We start from the raw sequence: 17,932 nt of genomic DNA, 5'->3' as shown, positions 1-17,932 counted from the left end.
CCCTTTGTAAAAATTGTAAATTTGGGAAAAAACTGCACTTTAGTGAATTTTTTTTTTCATTTACACATCCGAATTTAACAAAAAGTCGTCAAACACCTTGTGGGGTGTTAAGGCTCACTGGACCCCTTTTTATGTGCCTTGAGGGGTGCAGTTTCCAAAATGTTATGCCATGTTGGGGTTTTCTGCTGTTCTGGCACCATAGGGACTTCCTAAATGTGACATGCCCCCCAAAAACCATTTCAGAAAAATTCACTCTCCAAAATCCCATTGTTGCTCCTTCCCTTCTGAGCCCTCTACTGTGCCTGCCGAACACTTGACATACACATATGAGGTATTTCCTTACTCGAGAGAAATTGGGTTACAAATTTTGGGGGACTTTTTCTCCTATTACTACTTGTAAAAATTCAAAAACTGGGTTTACAAGAACACGCGAGTGTAAAAAATGAAGATTTTGAATTTTCTCCTTCACTTAACCCTTTAGGTATTTCACAGGAATAGGAGTAAACACACTTACTGAATGTCATTTTGAGTACTTTGGGGGGTGCAGTTTTTATAATGGGGTCATTTGTGGGGTATTTCTAATATGAAGGCCATTCAAATCCACTTCAAAACTGAACTGGTCCCTGAAAAATTCCGATTTAGAAAATTTTGTGAAAAATTGGAAAAGTGCTCCTGAACTTTGAAGCCCTCTGATGTTTTCCAAAAGTAAAACCATGTCAACTTTATGATGAAAATATAAAGTAGACATATTGTATTTGTGAATCAATATATAATGTATTTGGAATGTCTGTTTTCCTTACAAGCAGAGAGCTTCAAAGTTAGAAAAATGCTAAATTTTCAATTTTTTCATCAAATTTTAGAATTTTCCACCATGAAATGATGCAAGTATCAACAAAAATTTACCACTAACATGAAGAAGAATATGTCACGAAAAAACAATCTCGGAATCAGAATGAAAAGTAAAAGCATCCCAGAGTTATTAATGCTTAAAGTGACAGTGGTCATATGTGCAAAAAATGGCTGGGTCCTTAAGGGGTAAAGGTCACATAAGGTATTTCCATAGTCAGGAGAAATTTCAATACAAATTTTGGGGGATTTTTCTCTTTTTTCCATTTATAAAAATAAAAAATGTAATTTGGGGTTACAACCAACATTTTAGTGTAAAAAATGTAATTTTGCAATTGATGGCCCACTGTTCCAAACACCCGTGTGGTCTAAATGCTGACTATACACTTTGTTACACTCTTTGAGGGGCGTAGTTTCAAAATTTGAGTCAAGTGACAGGGGTGTTTTTTGTTTTTTTTTAGATTTTATGTCAGAACCTGCTGACTATCATCCATTGCAGGTTTTAATCACCACTTTAATCCTGAGATGTGCATGGTGCCCTCAGCACTTTACGTCCCAATGTGGGGTATTTCTATGTTCATAAAAAATTGGGTAACACCTTTTTGCGGTATTTTTCTCATTTTACTACCCTTTTACTATACCAGCATTTTAGTGTAAAAAATTACATTTTTCATTTTTACGACCCACTGTTTCAAAATCAAACACCTGTTTGGTGGATATGGTTATATTTCTAAGGCTGGAATTCCACTGAGAATTTTTTTGCAAAAAGACTGTAAAAAAACTCCAATTTTCCTGCACAGCTTTTGTTCGGCGAAAAAACACAGCGTCCAGATGTTAGCTGCAAGTCAATAGTAAAATTTTTTTTATCCTTTTCGCATTTTTCAGCTATTTTGGGCTCAGAGTCTGGTTTTCCAAAACGCCCGACAAAACCTAGTTTGGCGTTTTTTGCACGAAATTGTGGCGTTTTCCTCCCATAGAAGTCTATGGGGGAGCAAAAACGCCAAGAAAAATGCCATTTTGTAGGGTACCATTAAAAAAAAAAAAAAAAAAAAAAACATACAGTAGTTATGGAAAAAATTGTATTTAATGAAATGTATCTTTTATAACAAAACTTTTATAAATTTTTAAACAGGTATCAATTTATGTGGGCGGGCAGGGCAATAAAAATGTAGCCGACATGATGTTCCATGATGGGAGTAGTATTACCTGTACTAATTGGCAGACCGCCCTGGGTCTGTTACGATCCTCCTGTATAATGTATAGAGCGGCCGCTCTTCTATGGTCCCCCGTATATATACACCTATTCATATTTCCCACAGAGAGCTGTGATTGGCCAGATGGTTCCAGCCAATCAAGCTCTCTGTGGGAAATATAAATAGGTGTATATATACATCAGTGCAGGGGACCATAGAAGAGCGGCCGCCCGCATCTATACATTATAAAGGAGAATCGCAGCGGGTGTCAGAAGTGACACTTGCTGCGATCTGTCTATTAATGCAGGTACTGCAGCTCCCAGCATGGAGCAGCGGGTGCTCCATGTTGGGAATAGTAGTACCTGCAGTTAAGGAAAGGTCACAGCAAGTGTCACTCCTGACCAGGGCTGCCATCAAGGGGGTATAACCCATACACTAGTAAGGGGCCCAAAACTTCAGGGGGGCCTGGCTGGCCCTGTGTTTTTTTTTTTTTTTTTTGCTTGTCAGTGACTGTCACTCACTGACCACTGGGGGCCCGCCACTGTACGCTGCTCGCTGACTGATTGACTGACTACAGTCAGTCAATCAGTCAGAATCCTTTGAAAATGCGACAGACCCCCTTACATGCTGGGTCAGCGCTACCGGGGAGGTATGTACATCTTTATTTTTATTTTTTTACTGCCGGCACTATGTGGGACAATTTTTATGTTCTGGAGTTCTCCTTTAATGTAGGGGGGCTACCTGATGTGGGGAGGTTACCTAATGTGGCGGTGCTACTTAATGTGGGGGTGCTATCTGATGTGGGGGTGCTATCTGATGTGGGGAGGCTACCTAATGTGGCGGTGCTACTTAATGTGGGGAAACTACCTGATGTGGAGAGGCTACCTTATGTGGGGAGGCTATCTAATGTGGCGGTGCTACTTAATATAGAGAGGCTACCTGATTTGGGGGTGCTATCTGATGTGGGGGTGCTACCTAATGTGGGGAAGCTACCTGATGTGGGGGTGCTACCTGATGTGGGAGGGCTACCCAATGTGGGGAAGCTATGCTATGCTACCTAATGTGGGGAAACTATGCTATGCTACCTAATGTGGGAAAATATGCTATGCTACCTGAAAGGTAAGAATTAAAACTATCTGCTAATTTGCTAGCTATGTATCCAGGGAAAAAGTATGTAAAATCAAAACAATTAGATCACCTTTTACTCGTGTCTACATTTTAATTGGCAAATGCAAACATTTTTATACTGATGCTCAATGCAATAAAGTAGAGTCTGTTTCCCCCATATCTTTTTGCCTGTCAATTTTTTCCTATGAGGGAGACACTCTCCTGGCGCCAGGAAAGGTTACACAAACCAAGGTGGAACTAAGACACTATATGCCAGGGGTATATAGTGAGGAGTAGCAGATCCTTTCAGCTGGGGGCTCGTCTGGGATCGAGAAGGTCAACCCAAAAATCAGGTAAGATAGACTCTATTGTCTGTTTTGCTCGGACCAAGGGCTCTGTCCACAATCTCGTTCCTGTAAATGTATTGTGCATCAGGGATGCACAGTGACCTGTGTGTCATGGATACACAGTGTGTCGTGTGTCAGGGACACACGCTGGGGTTAATTGAACCTAGGATAGTATATAATATACTTAACACAGTGTTTATAAAATACCCAATTCTGTTCAGTACCTTGGTTTGTTGTACCCTTCAAACTCTTTTTAGAAGTTTTAAGATTCTTTGTTTGTCTGAGAATCTCTCTCGGGTGGTAAGTGTATAAGAGACTCAGTGATATTTGATAAGTTGGTTTGTACATTTATTGTAAGTTGTTAACCCTTTAACGACGAAGGACGTATATTTACGTCCTCCGCCAGCTACGATATGCGGGTCGGTCCCGATGGCCATCAACGTCTGGGACCCGCGGCTAATACAGGACATCACCGATCGCGGTGATGCCCTGTATTAACTCTTCAGATGCGGTGATCAAAGCTGACCGCCGCGTCTGAAGCGAAAGTGAAAGTATCTCGGCTGCTCAGTCGGGCTGTTCGGGACAGCTGTGGTGAAAACGCGGCCTCCCGAACAGCTTACAGGACACCGGGAGGGACCTTACCTGCCTCCTCGGTGTCCGATCGGCGAATGACTGCTCCGTGCCTGAGATCCAGGCAGGAGCAGTCAAGCCCTGATAACACTGATCACAGGCGTGTTAATACACGCCAGTGATCTGTGTAAAAGATCAGTGTGTGCAGTGTTATAGGTCCCTATGGGAGCTATAATACTGCAAAAAAAAGTAAAAATAAAGTTACATAGTTAGTACGGTCGAAAAAAGACATATGTCCATCAAGTTCAACCAGGGAATTAAGGGGTAGGGGTGTGGCGTGATATTGGGGAAGGGATGGGATTTTATATTTCTTCATAAGCATTAATGTTATTTTGTTCCAGGAATGTATCTAATCCTGTTTTAAAGCTGTTAATTGTTCCTTCTGTGACCAGTTCCTGAGGTAGACCGTTCCATAAATTCACAGTTCTCAAGGTAAAGAAGGCGTGTCGCCCCTTGAGACTAAACTTTTTCTTCTCAAGTGTTAATAAAGATCATTTAACCCAAAAATAAAACAGTGTAAATAAAAATTAAAATCAACATATGTGGTATTGCCGCATGCGTAAATGTCCGAATTATAAAAATATATCGTCAATTAAACCGCACGGTCAATGGCATACACGTTAAAAAAATCCAAAGTCCAAAAAAGCTTATTTTTGGTCACTTTTTATACCATAAAAAAATGAATAAAAAGTTATCAAATAGTCCGATCAAAACAAAAATGGTACTGATAAAAACTTCAGATCACGGCGCAAAAAATGAGCCCTCATACTCCCCTGTACGTGGAAAAATAGAAAAGTTATAGGGGTCAGAAGAGGACATTTTTAAACATATACATTTTCCTGCATTTAGTTATGATTTTTTCCAGAAGTACGACAAAATGAAACCTATATAAGTAGCGTACCATTTTAACTGTATGGACCTACAGAATAATGATAAGGTGTCATTTTTAGCTAAATATGCACTGCATAGAATCGGAAGCCCCCAGAAGCTACAAAATGGCGTCTTTTCTTCGATTTTGTCGCACAATAATTTTTTTTTCCATTTTGCCGTGGATTTTTGGGTAAAATGACTAATGTCACTGCAAAGTAGAATTGGTTACGCAAAAAATAAGCCATAATATGGATTTTTAGTTGGAAAATTGAAAGGGTTATGATTTTTAAAAGGTAAGGAGGAAAAAACAAAAATGCAAAAACTGAAAAACCCTGCGTCCTAAAGGGGTTAAGACATCCATAAGACGCCCCACCCCTCCAGCTTGAGGCATCACCATGACCCAGAGATAGGTTAAAGCAAGTGACGGACAGTATTTAAACAACCCTCCATCCTCTGTGATATTTATCTAAAAGACGTAGAAGTTCTCCTTAACCGTTTACAGGAATTGTCGGAGCCTTCACGGTTCAGCACAGCCGGTCCGGTAGGAGTTATAATTAGTAAATATCACAGACAATGGGCACCATTCACTCCAAATCTGATTTCCCTCCCCCCGAGGTTAAAGAGACATATAAAGTTTATGTAGCCTGTGTGAGTCGCACCAACTAGTAAATCCCTGGGTTGATAACTGAGCAGGATGAACAGAAAGTATGATGAGAAATTCCAAAAGCTGTTTCTGTGTGGTTAAGTAGGATTAAATGCCTCATTTAATCCTACTTAACCACACAGAAACAGCTGTGTGGTTAAGTAGAATGTTCTTTAAGTGATTTTACTTATAGTAGTTTTAGAAGACAAATAACTGTATGCATTGTATTGCTGAGAAATAGAATAGAGACTCAGGTATTGATGGGAAAGCATGTGAAGCAGCGTGAGGAATGAAGGATTAGCAGAGCTGAAACTGTTCGAATAAGTGAAGTGAAGATGAGTGTTCAGTGCTATGGAATGCAGAGGATGTGGTAGATCTATAGGAAAGCTCTGTGTATGCAGTCATATAGGAGTCATATAGGATGGTTCTTATGATATAAAGTATGTTGTAAATGTGTGAGGTGTATTAATGAATCAGGAGTGTATAGAATATGACCAGTGAATGTTTTCCCTGTGAAGCTGTTTGTGTTGTAATGGATTCTTGGAAAATGAAATGTATCAGGAAATGCAATTAATTAATTGTATTACAGGAGTAACAAAAGAAGAAATTTGGCCAAAAAGTGATCACTATTTAATTGATAAATATTACTTTAGACATTTGAAATCAAGCTAATGGTTTACTGGATTATAAACAATGCGCATTGGAGATGATTATTTTTCACATTTTTGAGAGAGCTGTGTACACTTTTATTATTTTACATTCTTGGTGAGAATGTGGGCCCTGTGTGTTGTACATTAAGTGTTTGTAAATGTCTGTATTGTTACATGTTTCTTGTATGTCTCTTGATGTAAAGTAACACAGTCAGTAACACATTTGATACTAGACGTTCAAGGGTGACTGAGGTCTGAATAGAACTAGGGAAAGATGAGGAGCCAGGCTCAAAGGGGTGGTGACCAGTGACAGGAGTGGGAGTAGAAAGGTGGGGCCTATAGGGATAATGACAGCCTCCTCGTCTGAAAAACAAAATCACATTAGATGTGAAGGAGATGTGTATGTGTGTTTATATATACATATATGTATATATATGTCTACTGTTTTAAATTGAGTAAGTTCATAGAACCTGTATATACAATGGCCCGAGGGTGACCATTTAATCTTCCATTCCTCATATGTAAACTCAAATTACATATCACTGCATCCCCATCCAGGTTACATCTCACGTCTGACCTCACACCCATAATCACACCTGCAGGGTACTATCCTGCTGGACATTATCCTGTTATGTCCCTGGCCTAGGTCCTACCTGAGGTTGACCCCATTGTCTGGTCACATAGAGACCATGATGTGGGACACATTGACTGTACACCATACAAGGCAAGACTCAAACCAGACATTCTCCCGGTCTACTAAAAAAAATAAAAACAGTACCCCTTGTCACCTGAAAAAATCAAAAAGGTATCCACCCGATGATCAAACATTTCCTACAAACTTGAGTTTTAGAACATACTGTCTCTCCCTACTGCACTTCAATTAATCCGGTCCCCAAACCCGATGGTACTGTCCGTTTTGTACAAGACCTGAGAGCCATCAACAGACTAATTGTGCCTACTGCCCCTATAGTTCCTGATGTCACCCAACTGTTGTCATCAATCCCTGCACAGGCAACCAATTTTTCTGTCCTCGATCTGAAGAATGCTTTCTTCTCGATCCCAGTGGACAAAGAGACCAGACTCCTTTTTGCTTTTTCCTTTGAGGGACTACAGTTAACCTGGTGTAAAATGCCCCAGGGGTATGCTGATTCACCAGCTGTTTTAAGCATTGTCCTCCATTCCACTTTAAAATCATGGCACGCCCCCCAGGGTTCTGTTCTCCTTCAATATGTTGATGACTTGTTACTTTGTAGTTTCTCTGAGGAGGCCTGCTTTGAAGATGGTGTTTGTTACTATGGCTAGGAAAATGTGGACACAAGGTGCCAAAGAAGAACATACAGTGGAGTTCTGAAAAGGTTCAATATCTGGGTTTTGTCCTGACAAAAGGAAAAAGGGAGCTGAGTTAGTCTAGGGTCCAGTCTGTGGCGGGCCTGGTCACCCCGCGCACCTGAAAGGAAATGGAATCTTTTTTGGGTATGATAAACTACTGCAGGCAGTGGATTCATGACATCTCATACTATGACAAAATCTTGGAAGATGCTACCCTGTCGGACAAACCAGATATAATCAAATGGTCCTCCAGCATGTAAAAAGCTTTTGATTACTTGAAATGTGCATTAATGACAAGTCTAGGGCTAGGCCTCCCAGATTACAATTTGCCTTTAAACATGTATGCAAGAGACAATTGTAAAACCATGGCGGGTGTGCTGTCACAGTTTTACGAAGGCAAACTGCATCCTTGTGTCTTTTTCTCAAAGGTGATGCCCATCTCTGTACAGGGGATGCCGGCATGTTTGCAAGCTTTTGCTGCTTGTGCTATGATTGTTGAACTAGCCACCACCCTCACTTTAGGACATGACACTACCTTGTTCACTTCTCATGATCTTATCTCCCTCCTTAAAGGCCTACATACACAACACATGTCAGCACAACGGCTCTCTGGATATGAGGTAATTCTACTCAGTAATCCATCCTTGAAAATAGTGTATGCCTCCCCTACGTCTGGCCCTGCTCCAATACTCAACGCACTAATTGGCCTGAAAAATCATGATGATGTAAAGCCAGACACACCATGACTGCCTGCATACATTACCTCACCCAGGCCAGACCTCTCCTCAGTGCCCATACCTGATGCTCCAGAAGTCTTTGTCGATGGGTCATGCACCCACCCCAATGACAATGTTTACCATGCCGATTATGCTATTGTCCAATTACCTGACATTGTCCTCGAGGCCTAGTCCATCTCCCACTCCACCCTTGTCAAATGATCTCTTACATGCACTTACCCCATCATGACAATTAGCCATCATTCACTGCAGGGCACACACACAGAACTGATCACATTTCAAAGGGCAATGCTCTAGCAGACCACACCGCCAAACTGGCTGCTACACAACAACCTGCCTCACTCATGTTATCAGTTCTTACACCTCCTTCACTCGAAGACACACAACTTCTCTCTCTCTCTCTCTCTCTCTCTCCAGTCCTCTGTTCCCGAACAAGAGGAATATGATTGGGGTTATCCGGTATTGCAGAAAAATCCTGTAACAGGATTGATCTACAAAGAGGGGAAACCATGCATACCCCAACACAGTGCCCCAGTGTTTATTGCTCATTTCCACGAAGTAGGCCACAACAGCATCTCCACCACACACACCCTCCTCTCCCAACACTTTACATCAGGAATTCAAAACAACTGGTAGACGACTAAATCAAACGTTGCCTCGCATGTCTCAGGAACAACCCCAATATATACCAACGTGTACAACACCAACACCTGCAGTACCCCACAACAACTTTCACTCACCTACAAATTGACTACACCCACATACCAAGAGGCGAAGGGAAATAAGAATATGCCCTGGTCATCGTAGACATGTTCTCCACATGACCTGAAGTATTCCCTACCAAGAGAGAAGATGCAAAAACCACTGCACACATACTCACACAACACATCATCCCCTGATGGGGATTTACACTTTTAATCGAGTCTGATCAGGGTCCAGCTTTCACCTCCAAGCTCATTAAAGAACTTAAAAACTTAAGAATTAAAAATCCTTCAGGTAGAGTGGAAATTCCACATCCCCTACCACCCACAGGGTTCTGGGATAGTAGAAAGCATGAACCAGACAATCAAGGATTAAATATGAAAAGCAACAGGGGGAACATTTAAAAAATAAAATAAAATACTTCCCATCATATTAGCTGAAGTTAGAATGACCCCACATAAGTTCCTTGGCCTGTCCCCCTTTGAAATCCTCATGGGTAGACCCTTCCCCATGCCGTGGGCAAAGAATCCTTTGGTGACACTAGAAGGTGACCTAGACCAAATCAGGAACCAATATGTCACACAACTTATTCAAACTGTCAGACATTGAGAACAAAATCTCTTTGAAGTCTCCTCTTTCTTCACAGGAACCAACTCATTCCTTCGAAGTGGGAGACATAGTACTGGTAAAAGCACTGCGAGGAAACAAGTCACAGACTGACTTTTCCTACAGTCCCCCGACCTCTGTGGTAGCAGTAACTGTCACAGCTGTACTCACAGACAATTCCCCTACCTGGATCCATGCCACTAGGATCAAGCGCTACAAAAAGAAAGCAGTAAAAGGGGTAATAACGGGAGCAGACAGCTCTGACCTGAAGACCAACCAGAGATACTAAAGGGGGCAGACAGCCCTGACACCTGAAGAGCCAACCAGAGGTATTAACAGGGGCAGACAGCTCTGACCTCCATCTCCTAGTGAAGTTTGAAGAGTTCTGGAACCATGTGGAAACTATGCTGCCTGGCGCTCCCATCATGGTCAATAACCTTATTGACTATTAGCTGCACTCAGGGGCAAGTAGGCAACACTTGGGAAGGCGGGATACCTGTTCTATGGTATAACTCCACCTCCTCGAGTTGTTTCGTGGCTTATTCCCCCTGCCTAATGAACACATGTCCTACTATAGTAAGTGTTTATAGCAATAGGTAAAGTACTGTTGATTGCTGCCTTTATTGCCATGTGTGTCCTCCCCTGTATCCGAAAAATCCTTTCTAAGAGTATAAGTGATCTTTCTATGTATCAATCCCTTCTCACAGGACGCTCTTCGGAAGCCTACAAGTCGTACGTGCAGAATTATAAGAACACTCGGAAATAGAACCATGTTATTTGAGAAATATTATGGTTCTAAGAGGGGATTGAAAGGTTATATCAGGGCATGATGTGAGTTGTAGTCAGTGAAAGGCTGCAATAGAGTACTCCTTTATTATTGTTACATTTTTTTCTTCTCTCTTTCTGTTAGTTCTCAGCCTTTTTCAAGGTCTTGTTCCTAATAATTTACTTTTCCCGTAACTAAAGTTGCTTGCTAAAGAATTCAAACTATCTGCTAATTGGCTAGCTATGTATCCAGGAAAAAAGTATGTAAAATCAAAACAATTAGATCACCTTTTACTCGTGTCCACATTTTAATTGGTCAATGTAAATACGCCCGTAGCCTTTTTATACTGATGCTCAATGCAATAAAGTAGAGTCTGTTTCCCCCATATCTTTTTGCCTGTCATTTTTTCCTATGAGGGAGACACTCTCCTGGTGCCAGGGAAGGTTACAGTGAGGAGTAGCAGATCCTTTCACTACCTAATGTGGGGAAACTATGCTACACTGCCTAATGTGGGGAAACTGTGCTGCGCTACCTAATGTGGAGAAACTGTGCTGTCTACCTAATGTGGGGAAACTGTGCTATTTACCTAATGTGGGGAAACTGTGCTGTTTACCTAATGTGGGGAAACTATGCTATGCTGCCTAATGTGGGGGAACTTCTGCCTACCTAATGCAGATTCATGTGAGTTGCAGTGTAATGTTATGGCATAATATTATATATTTTTTTCTTTTGGGGGGGGGGGGGGGGGCGGCGGCCAGACCAGGCACATTCTTTGCACAGGGGCCCTCTGCTGTCTGTGTCCGCCCCTGGTGCCAGGTATAGACTCCATCCCTCTATATGGGGGGTGCAGTTCCATCCCCTGAAATAAATATTTCCCCCTGTCAGGCTGGTTCATCAACCAACACCCCCGGAGGGATAATATACAATTGGGGGCAATAAGGGGGGGGGGGGGATCTAATACTATCTGGAGCAGTGTGATACATATATGGGGTTTGTATAGAGTTGAGGATTTTGCTGTAGCGAGAAGCCCAAAATGTTTGTCTGGCAGATTCAGTGAAGACAAGTTGTGATCGGGAGACGTATTCATGTTGACCCAGGACAGATTGAGAATAAAGAGAAAAGGGAATGACTCTGATCAGAGAAGACGCCCCTATGATTATTTAACTGTAGTCACTTATATGGTCTGCAGCACCTGTGTACAGCTCAAATCTACTCCTATATAGGGGTTAGTGATCTTTTGTAAAGTGATTTTTATTCAATAAAAATATAGCAGTGTTAGTCAGTGGTCATGGTATGGCGGAATTATATGTCCCTTGTGTTGTGGTGTTGTTAGTGATACTGGTCTGCGTGCGTGTAGTGGCTTTTATTTCCTTAGAGTATGGTGGTATTATTTAGTCACTCTAGAACTAATATGGAGTGGCGATATTATTTTATGTTTCTAAGCCAGATACTAAGATTAAAATCCAGCGTGTGCCACAGTGAGGAGGAGGAGGGGGCAGACTACAAGCTGTGTAAGGGGCCCCAAAATTTCTGATGGCAGCCCTGCTCCTGACACCCGATGCGATCCTCCTGATGTAAATGTCGGAACTCAGCTGTGCCCACGGCTAAAGAGCCGGGAGAACAGGTGATGCTGAGCAGTAGATATATGTCCTATATCTACTGCTCAGCAAGAACTTACAGTGAGCCTGCAATGTGTATTCAATATACACATTGCTGACTCATTTAACCCCCTTGCTGAGCTGTGCGCTATGCCAGCCTGGCAAGGAAAGAGTTAACTTACACTGCTGGACAGTGTAGGTTAACCCTTTGGGCGGTATACAATATATACAGCTATCTATAGATAGCTGTATATAGTGTATACAGAACGCGAGGTCCCCTTACCTTCCTCGCTCCCTGTCGGGTCTGTGTAGCTTCGCCCCTATTGATGAGGTCATTAGGGGGCGGAGCTACAGACGGGAGCAAAGGCTGGTAAGGCACGGTTCACATTGTCTGTTTTGTATAATGTAAACAGACCCTTCTGGCAGTGTCTTCCCAGACAGGGAGTACAAAACAGGAAAGGGACCTATGAGTGGAGGGTTAATTCAATATATATTTACAATTGATCGCTAAACGATCACTAGAACCCTAGATTTCCCACCCAATATAAAACTTAATGTTTAATGAGCCAAGATTAAAATAACCCCACACATAGAATTCCGTATTCCATTATTGTGAGGAGAAATGGTGGAAAAAAGCCGGTACAGTGGAGGCGCTGCTTGTGTGGTGAAATTACTGAGAAACTCAGGCGGTGCAGGATAACGATTTTTATTGAAATTATTGGGACAACGCGTTTCGGCATCTGCTGATGCCTTCCTCAGGTCCACTTAATTCTAAAATAATAAAATAAGGTATATCTGTATATCTCAACCTAATTAAATACATACATCTCGATCAAAAACATATGGACGGTGTTAGGTCTGTTACAGAAAATATATATAATGTAAAAAGAAACATATATAAAAAGCATAAAAAGAAAAACTTTTTTGGGAACAGTGAATCCGTATTTCTAAATACGGATTCACTGTTCCCAAAAAATGTTTTTACTGAGTTTCTCAGTAATTTCACCACTCGAGCAGCGCCTCCACTGTACCGGCTTTTTTCCACCATTTCTCCTCACATTGCATATCGGCTCCTTACTTAGGAGCTCGATGCCGGTGGGAGAGCAGCAGCTCATCCAACATTAGGGCTGCACAGGTCCCAGTGCGGCCCCTCCAAGGTCGGTATATCACTGTTGGTGTGGTGGAGGGTGCACATCAGTGAATACATCTCTCTCAGGGAGCACCCCCTGCACCTTTTTCTCCCTTCTCGTCTCCTAGTATTCCATTATTGGCATGTCACTGCATGCTATCTGATAAGAGTGATTCGATTGTGGCTTTTTTTTTTCTTTTAATAAAATGGTTAACGAGGGCTGTGGAGGAGTGTTTTTTAACCCCTTAAGGACCCAGCCATTTTACACCTCAGGACCCGGCCATTTTTTGCACATCTGACCACTGTCACTTTAAACATTAATAACTCTGGAATGCTTTTAATTATTCTGATTCCGAGATTGTTTTTTCTTGACATATTCTACTTTAACTTAGTGGTAAAATTTTTTGGTAACTTGCATCCTTTCTTGGTGAAAAATCCCAAAATTTGATGAAAAATTTAAAAATTTTGCATTTTTCTAACTTTGACGCTCTCTGCTTGTAAGGAAAATGGATATTCCAAATATTTTTTTTTTATTCACATATACAATATGTCTACTTTATATTTGCATCATAAAATTGACGAGTTTTTACTTTTGGAAGACACCAGAGGGCTTCAAAGTTCAGCAGCAATTTTCCAATTTTTCACAAAATTTCCAAAATCACAATTTTTCAGGGACCAATTCAGGTTTGAAGTGGATTTGAAGGGTCTTCATCTTAGAAATGCCCCACAAATGACCCCATTATAAAAACTACACCCCCCCAAAGTACTCAAAATGACATTCAGTCAGCATTTTAACCCTTTAGGTGTTTCACAGGAATAGCAGCAAAGTGAAGGAGAAAATTCACAATCTTCATTTTTTACACTCGCATGTTCTTGTAGACCCAATTTTTTAATTTTTACAAGGGGTAAAAGGAGAAAATTTATACTTGTATTTGTAGCCCAATTTCTCTCGAGTAAGCACATACCTCATATGTCTATGTAAAGTGTTCGGCAGGCGCAGTAGAGGGCTCAGAAGCGAAGGAACGACAAGGGGATTTTGGAGAGTACGTTTTTCTGAAATGGTTTTTGGGGGGCATATTGCATTTAGGAAGCCCCTATGGTGCCAGAACAACAAAATAACCCCACATGCCATACCATTTTGGAAACTAGACCCCTTGAGGAACGTAACAAGGAATAAAGTGAGCCTTAATACCCCACAGGGGTTTCACGACTTTTCCATATGTCAACATTTTTTATTTTTTTTTCACTAAAATGTATGTTTCCCCCCAAATTTCACATTTTTGCAAGGGTTAATAGAAGAGATGAGGTTACAAATTTTGGGGGGTATTTACTGCTGAGTATGGAGGTACCCCATAAGTTCCCCTTAAGTGCACTACGGGCGAACTACAATGCTCAGAAGAGAAGGAGTAATATTTGGCTTTTTGAGAGCAAATTTTGCTAGGGGGGCATGTCGCATTTAGGAAGCCCCTATGGTGCCAGAACAACAAAATAACCCCACGTGGCATACCATTTTGGAAACTAGACCCCTTGAGGAACGTAACAAGGAATTAAGTGAGCCTTAATACCCCACAGGGGTTTCACGACTTTTCCATATGTAAATGTTTTTGTTTTTTTTCACTAAAATGTGTGTTTCCCACCAAATTTCACATTTTTGCAAGGGTTAATAGCAGAAAATACCCCCCAAAATTTGTAACCCCATCTCTTCTGAGTATGGAGGTACCCCATAAGTGGACGTCAAGTGCACTGCAGGAGTGCCACAATGCTCAGAAGAGAAGGAGTCACATTTGCAAACTTTGCTGAAATGGGGGGGACATGTCGCATTTGGGAAGCCCCTATGGTGCCAGGACAGCAAAAAAAAAAAACACATGGCATCACATTTTGGAAACTAGACCCCTTGAGGAACGTAACTAGGGGTAAAGTAAGCCTTAATACCCCACAGGGGTTTCATGACTTTTGCATATGTAAAATAAAAAAATAAAAATTTCACAAAAATGTGGGTTTTCCCCCAAATTTTACATTTTTACAAGGGTTAATAGCAGAAAAGACACCCCAAAATTTGTAAATACATTTCTTTGGAATAAGGACATACCTTAATTTTTTATGATTTTTGCTCCGCGGGTGCACACCAGGTCTTGGAGTGGGAAGTCAGTCAGGGGCCTTAAGCTTATTATAGCAGCCAGGATGTGGGATCCCCCCTAAAGGAGCATTAATGGGGGGGAGCACTGAGCCCTAAAATAGGGGAACACTATGGGGGACAACGGCCGTAACTGGGGTAGACAGGTGGGGTACAGAGGCCCGTAATATGGGGTACAATGGGCCAGAAAACTATAAATCATAAAATAATAAAACAGGATATGTTCCCAGAATGATGACCCAGAGCAAAGCCAAAACTAAAAAAAATATGCCCACCCCAAACCCTATGCTCTGAGTCATCATTCTGGGAATGTGATGTGTGTGGCCATCCCTAACCTGTTGCCTCAAATGCGCACCTCGCTCAGGTGGAGAGAGAGCGCTGCTAATTTGAGGCAACATAAAAAGTCCCCGATGATAGTGACTCAGTGACCTATGACCCATTTTTGAAAAAATACCCCCAGAGGTCTTATCAGTTTTTTTTTTTTCAGTTTTTTTGGGGCAATTTTGTGATTTATGGGGGTTATATTTTGGAATGTACTCTGGACTTGGTACATTGGTCAAATTATGGAAAATTAAAATGAAAAGGGAAAATTTAGGGCTCCGTGGAAGTGTGATACTCCCTGAAGCAGCCTATGCAGAGGCCAGGATTATCTGGGCAAGTGTCACATTGGTACCTGGAGTCCCTTCGAATCCCCCTCCTGTAACACACTCTGCATTTTTTCTGGGATCGCCCCTTTTTTCCACTGTGGGGGATCTCACCTGGAAAGTGTTGGCCTGGGATGATCCTGGCGCCTATAACTCCAGACCCTTGGGAAGTCCGGCCTGCTCTTTCCCGGTCAGCAAAGATCAGGAACCTTAGGACTTCTTCTTTGTACTGGAGGAATGTCCCTGTGTTGCCAGCGTACTGGGATAGTACAAAAGCGTTGTACATGGCAACCTGTACCAAGTAGACCGCAACTTTTTTGTACCATGCCCGTGTTTTCCGCATGGCGTTATATGGCTTGAGGACTTGATCAGAGAGATCAACTCCCCCCATATACCGATTGTAGTCCAGAATACAATCGGGCTTGAGGACCGGTCCCGCGGTACCTCGCACAGGGACAGGGGTGCTGCCATTCCCATGAATAGTGGTGAGTATAAGGACATCCCTCTTATCCTTATACCTGACCAACAACAGGTTATCATGGGTCAGGGCACGGGACTCGCCCTTGGGGATAGGCGTCTTAACAAAATTTAGAGAGAGGCCTCTCTGATTCTTCCGCACGCTCCCACAAGCGGACGTGGATCTGGCTGAAAGGGATTTGAACAGAGGGATGCTGGTATAAAAGCTGTCCACGTATACGTGGAAACCCTTATCCAGCAATGGGTGCATAAGGTCCCAAACGATTTTCCCGCTAACACCCAGAGTGGGGGAACAATCTGGGGGTTCAATACGGGAATCTCGTCCCTCATATACTCTAAACCTGCAAGTGTACCCGGAGGTACTCTCGCAGAGTTTATAGAGCTTCACGCCATACCGCGCCCGCTTTGAGGGAATATACTGGCGGAAGATGAGTCTCCCCTTAAAACTGATGAGAGACTCATCTACCGAGAGGTCCCTGAGCAGTACGTAGGCCTCCAAAAATTTGGCCCCAAAGTGATCGATGACCGGCCTCACTTTGTAAAGCCGGTCATGGGTGGGATCACCTCGGGGCGGACATGCCTCATTATCTGCATAATGCAGGCATTTCCGAATCGCCTCGTACCGCTTCCGTGTCATCGCCATACTGTAAAGCGGGGTCTGGTAGAGGACGTCCCCGCTCCAGTAATGACGGACACTTGGTTTTTTGTCCAGGCCCATATGCAGCGTGAGGCCCCAAAATGCCCTCATTTCCGCTGCATCAATGGCACGCCATTCATTGGACCTGGCCAAAAAGGAATCGGGGTGGTGGGCACTGAACTGCTGGGCGTACAAGTTCGTTTGCTCCACCATTAGATTGACCAGGCTGTCACTGAAAAAAAACTTTAAAAAGTCCAGATCAGTGAACCCAGCCGTGTCAATCCGGATTCCTGAGTCGCCAACATACTCAGGAATCCATGGCTGATAATCCACTGGGGTGCTCCAGACAGGGTCAGCGGAAGGGGGCTCCGCTGCACTTGTCTGGGGGGCCAGACTCCTATTACGAGCGGCATTGCCACTCTTACTAGTGTCGGCCACTGGGTCACTCTCATGGGGGGTGCGTGGCCTCGCCTGGCGGCGTCTCCGCCGCCGTACAGGGGACTCATCATCACTACTTGATGATGAGGAGGGCGATGAAGAACACAAAAAAGTTGGATCTTCATCGTCCTCACTGGCAGATTCGGAGTCGGAGGCTAAAAAAGTGTAAGCCTCCGCTACCGAAAATGCCCGGCGGGCCATCGCCTTTTTTCTAAGTTGGCGGGGAATGAGGGGGTGTGTGCGGGGGTGGGGCGGGGAAGTATGTACTGTGTGGTGCTTGGTGTAAAAAGTGTAATAACAGTAATATAAAAAAAGCTGTGGCCAAAAAAAATAAAAAATGGGGTGGTGCACGAAGCTCCCTGAACCCCTAATAGGACCCGGGGTAAGGGATCAGACCCTAATAGGACCCTGGGGGACCTATTATGGGGTCAGGGGGGGGGGATTTTTTT

At 42.8% G+C, this 17,932-nt stretch overlaps 1 protein-coding gene and 1 long non-coding RNA gene across 6 annotated transcripts in view; one reads left to right on the top strand and one right to left on the bottom strand.

The window, feature by feature from the left end:
- Positions 1-10,802, top strand: part of LOC130356345 (uncharacterized) — a 122,660-nt gene extending 111,858 nt beyond the window's left edge. The window contains exon 3 of the long non-coding RNA XR_008888856.1: positions 9,701-10,802. This is a non-coding gene — a long non-coding RNA (uncharacterized LOC130356345). The remainder of the gene's footprint in view (positions 1-9,700) is intronic.
- The window catches only part of ELAPOR1 (endosome-lysosome associated apoptosis and autophagy regulator 1), a 438,781-nt gene that overhangs the window by 232,696 nt on the left and 188,153 nt on the right, over positions 1-17,932 (bottom strand). The window lies entirely within an intron of this gene.

This window comes from Hyla sarda, chromosome 2, assembly GCF_029499605.1.
Source record: "Hyla sarda isolate aHylSar1 chromosome 2, aHylSar1.hap1, whole genome shotgun sequence".
NCBI classification, from domain to species: domain Eukaryota; kingdom Metazoa; phylum Chordata; class Amphibia; order Anura; family Hylidae; genus Hyla; species Hyla sarda.
Note: the sequence above shows the minus strand (reverse complement) of the source record. Positions and strands in the feature narration are given on the sequence as shown.